An 8,333-nucleotide genomic window follows, 5' to 3' on the forward strand; every position below is an offset into this window, starting at 1 on the left:
GTGTTCCCCTAGGGGCCCTTTTTCCCATGTGGACACTCTAGCTTGTTTCTTCTGAGTTAACCACCTGGCAGGCATCCCTCCCCACCCGTAGCCTGGGGAGTCCAGCCTGCTGGGAGGTCACAGGGTGGCCTCCAGGCAGGTCTTGTTTTCTGTCCCTGGGACGTCTGCCTCTTCACCCTCTGTAGGCTGATGACCTGCATGCACCTCTGTTCACCCTCTTCCTGGGCTGACCTGACCCTAGGCCACAGGCTGACAAGCATCTAGAAGTGGACATGGAGGAGGCAGGCCTCTCCTGGGCCAGCGCAACCAATGCAACTCTCAGCTCCCTCCACGCTCGGATGGGGAGGAGCTCACTCCTCAGCTCCCAAGGAGAAGCTTCTCAAGGAGGCCCTGTGTCCCCAGACATTCTCCAAATTGTCCCCCTCCAGCTACACAACCTCTCTTCCCCACCAGACTCTTGTAAAAAATTCTCTGCATGGTTTTTCAAAATAGAATTAACTGACAGGAACTGACTATTTAGGGAGGGGTTTCCAAGGGGAAATGAAATTACAGGACCTTTTTTTTCTCAAAAGAAAAGAAAAACATGTCAGATCATTGATATTCTCAAGCCAGACCTTGTTTTGAAATATGCTCTCCTCTGTCCTTTCACAAACTACAGGCTTTCACCCTCTTTGAAAATAAGATCACATCAAGTCAAGGATTCAAAATGGGAAAAATTCAATCAGACCCTCCCTCGGGCCAGCTACACATCTCAATACACTCGTCGGCCAGCAGAATCGGCTCCCGCTACAACCCAGCTCAGCATCATCGTTCAAAACGCACCGGTAGGAAATGGTGAAACAGAAGGACCTTTCATCCCCGAGTGAGCGAGGCCTGCAGGGCTGCTCTTCTAGCTCCGGAAGCTGGTGGTGCCTGGGTCGAGTGGAGTCGGGGCCTCTTGTTTAAATAGGCAGCAGGAGTGGGGCAGGGCGGGCCTGGGGGGCGGGCATGGAAAGTGGGCTGTTTACCCAGCACAGCGAGGCAGTGTCTGGGGATCCAGCAGTGGTCCTCAGCACGCGCCTGCCTGCTTGTCCACCAGGAGCCTCTAGCCCGCAGGCCTCTAGACCGCAGACCAGCACCTGGGGTGACCTCTGATGGACGTGCAGCTCTAAGTGAGACCATGTCCTTGGATGCTTGGTCCAGGTTCCTGAATACCTCTACCTCTCCTGAGATACACCCCAGTCAGCAGAACCATTTCTGGAGCTGGATGGACCTACTCCCTAGTCCAGGAAGGAGTGGTCTCTTCTGGCAGGGGCATCTCTCCAAGCCTCAGTTTCTACTTTCTTTCTACAGTTTCTCCTTTCCTTCTGACTTTAAAGTTCCAGAAATGATGTGTGCAAAAGGCCTGATGCCTTAGGAGGTTGATTTATTTATTCACATGGTAATGCTGGGGCCAAGTATCTTTGATGAGGTTCAAGCCCAGAGATGTTTGGAAACGTTTGCAAAGTCACACAGCCCTCTGGCTGAGTGTCAGGGTCAGCCTGGGACTAGGCTGGGTTGGTGGAATCCCCTTGGGGTGAGGGTGAGAAGCAGCTGCTGGCCTTGGGGAAAGGTCTTGAATGAACTTTGGTGAAGTAGTTACCCGTAAACCTCCAGCACCATGGCAAGAGGAGAGGCATGGCTGGACAGGCATACTCACATGGCCTGTCTGCGCACTTGGTGGAGACCTCATTGGCAGGGTGCAGAAGTACCCCAGAGTCACTTCTAGGAATGGCCTGTGAGAGGAGCTGCTCCCCACCAAATCCGTATATTACAGCCCTAACCCCCAAGGTAGCTGTATTTGAGATGAGGCCTCTAAGGAAGTGATTAAGGTTAAATGAAGTCATAAGGGTGAGACCATGATCCAATCAGATTAGTGTCTTATAAAAAAGACATCTAAGAGATCTCAAGGCCTCACCCATGCATTGGGGAAAGGCCATGTGAAGACTGCAAAGCCAGAAGGAGAGATCTCATCAGAAACCCAATCAGCCAGAACCTTGATCTTGGGTTTCTGGCCTCCAGAATTGTAAGAAAATACATTTCTGTTGTTTAAGCCCCCAGTCTGATATTTTGTTACGGCAGCCCCAGCAGACTAACACAAGGATGGGATTGAGCATGGGGAGCATGGCAGAGGACCAGGAATGAATGCAGAGGCTTCCAGTTCATCCAGCTGTATGGGTGCTGAAGTTGCTCACTGGCCATGGGTGGGGTGGTGAAGGCAGGGTTGTGGTGTTGAGGGACATGTGCATGGATGTGTCCAGGTGGCAATGGGATATTCTGACCCAGAACTCAGCAGACAGGTCTGGGCTGGAGCAAGACTGGGGAATTATTAGAGTGTAGGTTAAATCTTAGGAGTGGCTGAATTTTGTCAGAGCACCTATTCTTTCTTTTTCAACTGGTCCATTCTAATTCCAATGAGTGTTGGATCAGCTTTTGTCTTTCATATTTTTATAAAAAGTCAACCATCCCTTCTTTTTTGTTGTATAATTGTGCACAAATTCTCCCCAATTTTTAAATGAGTCTGTTTTCTTCTACTTACCCAGAGCAAGTCTTACTTAGGAGCATAACTCACATGTGATTAAGGTACTCATGCGTGGTTCGAATTGCACATTTCTTCCTGACATTCATCTTATCCTCACTATTTATGATATCAGTTCTTTCATCATTCTTATCCAATTGCAAAACAACATATCTCCCTTCAGCCTGCCAGATCATTTATCACACCACATTGTAACTAGCAAATGCTGATTTCTTTCTCTCAGAGTTACCCTTGAAAGGCACGCTGTGTGCATTCTTTATTTCTAGGCTGAGCTGTTTCTCATCTCTGGAAACTTTTCTTGTATTGTTTCTTTTCTGAGGTTTCCTCATGGTATACCTCATCCCGTTTATCTTTCTCTCAACTTCTGTAGGGCTGTGACACCATTTCCCATTCCCAGGTGGGTTGTGTGTACCTCTGATTGTTGTCTTTTATCTGTATTTCTGGTTTGATGTCTTGCTTTGTCCTCAACATCACTGCTTTCTCTCCTCTATTGTTTCAGTTATCCCAACTACTGCTTCCAGACATGTTTCAATTCTTTTACGGTTTCCACCATGGAATTACAGCCTTTCTCCCCCCCCCCCCTCCCCCCCGGTTATGATCTGTTCTTGTTAGTAATGTTTTTTGTCATTTTTTTCCCAGTAAGTTCATCTTATTTGTTCCTGGGTCCTTTCAGATTCCATCATTTAAAAAACAAATTTGTGGACATTTATTGAGGGCCAACTGTGTGCAGACATTGCTATTCTGCATTTAGCACTTGCAGGGGCCTGCTGAGCTTCTAGGTGCAGCAGAATTCTGCAGTTAGAGCTGCTTTGAGGGAGGTTCTGGTTAACAACCATTTATTCCATCTTGTTCCAAAGAAGATTTAAGATGACTTAAACTTTGTTCTATGTACAATATAATGAGACTTTTTTTTTTTCTAGCAGTGAGGGAATTAGAGTTAAAGGAAAATAAAGGTAGAAAAGGCAAGCAGCAGCCAAGCAGAGATACAAAGATAGCATGCAGGAAGTGAGAGTGTCTATTCTGATGGTGGCCTCGGTGGGCACAGAAGGGACATATCTTATGACTGTGGCTTCTCCTTTTGATTTCTGATGGTGGTGCTGAAACGGTCCTTTGTTTTAAGTTCTTCCTTGAAAGGCTGCAGCACAGAGGAGGCCCCCCATGTTATGACTCACTCTGTAAGCCCCCTAGGTGGGAAACACTTACTTAAAATTTTTTTCCCAATAGGGAAGGAATTGAAAAGAAACAGGCAAGATACACGTGACAGTGTGGGCCGGCTGCATGTAAACAGTGGGCCAGCTGCCTCCCGCTCATCTTTCAAAAGTTGGTATTGACTGAGCAACTGATCCTCTGTGTATTTCCTGTACCCTGAATCTGATAGTTGCCCTGTTTTGGGGTGGCAAGTATAGTCTGGGAGTGGAAGGCTTCTTGGGGTCTCTCTGTTCCCACAGAACTCCAGAGTGGCCTCATTTCACACCTCTCAGGAAACAGTTTTCCGAGTGACAGATTGATTGGTGTATGGGTGGTTACCAAAAAAGAATCTATTTTATTAGCTGTTTGTCTTGCAAAGTAAGATCGCTTTTTAAAACTTTATCAAAATGTCATCGTCTTGGGGTTTCAGAACGTGCCCTCTGACTTGGAGGGAAGATCTGCAGATCCCACAGGTGAAGAGCTGTCAGGTCAGGGTCTTACATGCACTCTCGGGTGGTGAGCCCTGGTGTGCCGCCCAGCCTGAGCTCTCTCGGGTGGCACGGAGGGCGCAAGGGGCAGCTGGGCACCAAAGTGCTGTTGCCAAATCTCATCCTGATGCCTGAAATGGCTTTTTTTTTTTTTAAATATACCAAGGGAAAATAAAAATCTAGGCATTCATACACATGAGAGACCATGTACAGATAACTTTGCTTTTCATTTTGAAAAGGAAATAGAAAACATTCCACTTACTAATTTTTTTAGAGTAGTATTATTATACAATTAAAAAGTATTTGATTTTCTCTTGGTGGCAGTTAGAGAAGAGAGAAAGGCAGAGGGAGACCGAAAGCAGTGGAGGGAAGGCAGAGAGCGGAGTTCCGTCCCCTGGAAGCTTCAGTGGGCCCAGCCCCCGTCAGTCAGTCGGTCAGTGGGCAGAGGCTCTGTTCTTGGGCCTTCCCATCACCCTCAACCTGTCATGTCCAGAGTCAAAGCCAGTTACTACCAGATCCGTAGTCCATTTCTGGTCCCTGCAGCTCCTCTTCCCTCCCTCCTCGGGCCTCCTCACTTCTCGCCTGCAGAGTTGCATGGCCCGTGGGGCCGTCCACCATGCTCACGTCCAAGCTGGGATCTCTACCACGAACTGCTGAGTTCTCTCTGCCCATTCACTCTGTCCAGTGCCTACAGATCTCCCTCTGCTCACAGAACAAATCCATCTACCTAGCCTGGTTTGGGGGCCCCTGGTGATGAGGCCCAGCCTTCCTCAGTCTCACTTCTGCCTTTCCTTCCCTCCCACTGATTTGTTCTCACAGCCTCAACCTCTAGCTTTCATCTTTCCTGGAACATACCATGCTCATTCACGCCTCCGTGCCTTTGCACATGCTGTCCCCAGTGTCCGGAACACCCTCCCCGGTTGGTCCACCTGGCACCCATTCTCTATGGCTCAACTCTACAGCTGTCAGCCCCCATCCCTCAATCGCACACCCACCAGGCATTGGACTCGTAGCCTAGAACCCCCTGAGCACTGAGCATAGGGGCCAGTCCCTGAAAGGCACTCAGGGAACCTTGACTGGATTAATGCAATGGTTTCTAGCCAGACCAGAATGTCAATTACCGAAAGGTTCAATTCCCTCTGTGTGTAGCGGGTGGCACAGCAGGAGCTATGAGAAAACTTCCCAATTGTTTGAACTAGTGCATCACTTAGGCTGCCTTGTGTAAAGGGAGATTCTGGAATCACACAGCTAGTGTGGCAGAGCCTAGACTCTGTGATTAAGACTTATCTGTGGCCCCATCCTGGCCAGTTTTGACCCCCACATGGCTCTCTAATGCTCAGAAGGGACCCACAGACAGGGAAGGAACCCCCCAGAAGTCTGGGAAGGCTGGTAGCTACCACCCTTCCCTCTTTGCTGCCACCCTCCTGTGTCCCAGAGACATATGAAGTGGGTGGCGCCACTATTTGTCCTTAACACCTGAATGCGAATCGGTCCATGGATTGTTGTCTTGAACATCTGTCTGGGCAGAGAGCTGGGGTGGCTGGGAAGGTGTGAGCCAGCCGCAGCCAGGCATAGATATTGTTGGGGGGCATCTCCAGGGGTAGGGGGGACTGTGGTCAAGCCCCATCATCTCTCACTGGGTCCTTCAGCCTTGCCTCCACCGTTCATTTCCACACAGAAGCCAGAATCCTCTTTCTACTTACAAACCCCAGCACCTTCCCAACTGAAAACACCCCCAGGATAAAACCTATGCCCTGGTTCGACCGTCCTCTCCTGTGTCACTCCTCACCAACCTTATCCTCCCTGCTCGTGCCTCCAGAGCCCTCCTGTTTCCTCCTACAGTCCCTGGTCTCTTTCAAGGCAGGTCTTTGCTCACACTGTCCCATCGCGCTGGAACCCCTGCTCACCTGGCCAGCTGCTCCTCCCCTTCGACCTGAGCTGGTATGTCTCTTTCTCAGGGAAGCCTTCCCAGTCTCCCCTCACATTTATTATTAGGGACTCCCATAGGGAGCACCCATTGCTCCCATCCCTGCCTCTGAAGAGGCTGAATCCAGGGTCACATACCAAACAGTCCTGGCTACCAGTATTCAGACAAGGCTGTGGGGAAGGACAACGTTGGGGGGGGGGGAGGAATATGCCCCAGATGCGGCTCCCCAAGGGAGATGCTGAATCTGGTTCTGGGAAGTTAGGGGCCTCATAGGAGGAGGGGGCTGTCCAAAAGGCAGGCAGGTGTGTGGAATGTGCCTGAACTGTGGCCACGTGGACCCCGTGCTGTAGCCACAGCTGTGGATGAGGACAGGCAGAGGACAAAAGGGGGTCAAGGACAGAACCACGGGACTCATCCCATTTTTGTCTTGGTGAAGAAAAAGGAGCCAAAATGAGCACTTGGGAGAAGGCAGAAGAACGCAAAAAAGGTGGCTAAAATATAGCCCTGTGTTTTTTTATTTAGTTCTCAGATAATCTTACATTTTTTCGTTTTCACTTAGAATAGCTGGAAAAGGAGGGCCCTACGTGGCAGTCCCTGGATGAGAAAACCATGTGTCAAAGCTGTTGCCGAATCCCTCGCTCTATTTTTACCTTCCTGACACTACCTCTTTGAGTCCTGAGGAGGGCTCCTGGCCTGAGGTGGCCCCAGCTGGCATCTCCAAGGCCAGTGTGGCCAGCCCTCGCTTCGTTCTCCAGAAACCACCAAAAAGCCAGCTATTCACTTCTCTTGAGCAGGAGTAAATGCATTAGACAAATGTTCTCAGGCAAACGTAAAGGATGTGAACACCAAATTACTCCATGAATTACTTTTGTTTCCTTTCCTCACTTCCAATTTGGGTTGTTTTGTTGTTGTTGTTATTGTTGTTCACATCAGCACATTAAAGTTGGACGGTAATTAATGTTCTTAAAATAGAACATCCATGTTCCCAAGTTTAGAAGGAAAAACCACCCGGGAGTGAAAGAACGTGGATGTGTGTGACCTGCTGTTCCACTCGCCACAGAACCTTTTCCGAGCCTCGGTGGGGAGCGCCTGTCAGGTGGGGTTTGTGGCAGGACACACCACGACGGACCACGTCTGCGGCCGTTTTTCATTCCGTTCCCGGCTCGAGTTCAAGGAAACCTTTGACATCCGCGGCCAGGAGCTCTGGGGGTTCACCAACCTCTGATTACATTTCTTTCTTAAAATATTGGTGAACAGTCCCTCTATCATTTCGAAACACTGAGGCTGCGGCTGTTGGCCCCGTGCAAGGCCTCCTCAGGCCGCAGAGCCTCTCCCGGCACCTCAAGGCTCTGGGACTCTCTTTCAAACACTGAGAGAAGAAAACGGTCCCTCTGGGTAGGGGAGGGGGAGGTCACTTCAGGATCCAAAATCAGGCCTGCCCAGGCTGCAGATGCAGGTTGGGGCAGGGGCGCCCATTCCTACTCCCACTGCCCCACAGCCTGACGCCCCACTGCACATCTGGTCACCTTGTCCCTGACATGTCTGCTGCCTGGGATGGAGAATAGTGGGACTGGAGAGGATCACTTCCAGTTCCATAAGGTCCAGAAGAGCTAAGTGCCATCCACCCCATCTTAGAAACACCCACACAGAAGGGCCCTGCAGGCCCAGGCTGCCCCGGAGGAGCTGACTACCATGTGGGGCTGGGTGGCGGTCCCCATGCTCTGGGAGGACTCGGTGCCCAATCAGCTGCTTCTTGCCCACGCTACCAGCTTGTCATTGCCTGTCCCCATTGACTGAGGACACCCCCAGCAGCCAGGTATTGACATGGCTTCTGTAGTGACCTTGTCTAGAGAAGAGCATCTCTTTACAGATGGGGTATGTCAGTGATGTCCATGATACCCTGAAGCTCCTGAGTGCGTGGGGCTGAGGCCAAGTTCCTGCCATCATCACACCTCTCCACTCTACAGCGCAGCAGAGCGGCTACTGTTGTCGCCATTGTACAGACGCGGAAGCTGAAACTCTGAGAGATGAAGCACACTGCCCAAGATCACAGTGGAGGAGGTGGGATTTGAACCCAGATCCATCTGACTCTGAAGCCAGAGCGCTTCTCCATCTACCCTGCCACAGAGTCTCCCGCGCCCACCTCCTGCCCTTGACACGTGGCCTCTGGAAG

General features: G+C 50.3%; 1 long non-coding RNA gene across 1 annotated transcript in view; it reads left to right on the top strand.

The window, feature by feature from the left end:
* Nucleotides 1-2,814, top strand: part of LOC124511429 (uncharacterized) — a 20,579-nt gene extending 17,765 nt beyond the window's left edge. The window contains exons 5-6 of the long non-coding RNA XR_006961883.1: nt 659-824; nt 1,079-2,814. This is a non-coding gene — a long non-coding RNA (uncharacterized LOC124511429). The remainder of the gene's footprint in view (nt 1-658; nt 825-1,078) is intronic.
* The last annotated feature ends 5,519 nt before the right edge of the window (nt 2,815-8,333 follow it).

Source organism: Lynx rufus, unplaced genomic scaffold (genome assembly GCF_022079265.1).
Source record: "Lynx rufus isolate CCGP_SWC_20201006 ecotype Redwood Valley unplaced genomic scaffold, mLynRuf1.p SCAF_16, whole genome shotgun sequence".
Lineage (NCBI taxonomy): Eukaryota > Metazoa > Chordata > Mammalia > Carnivora > Felidae > Lynx > Lynx rufus.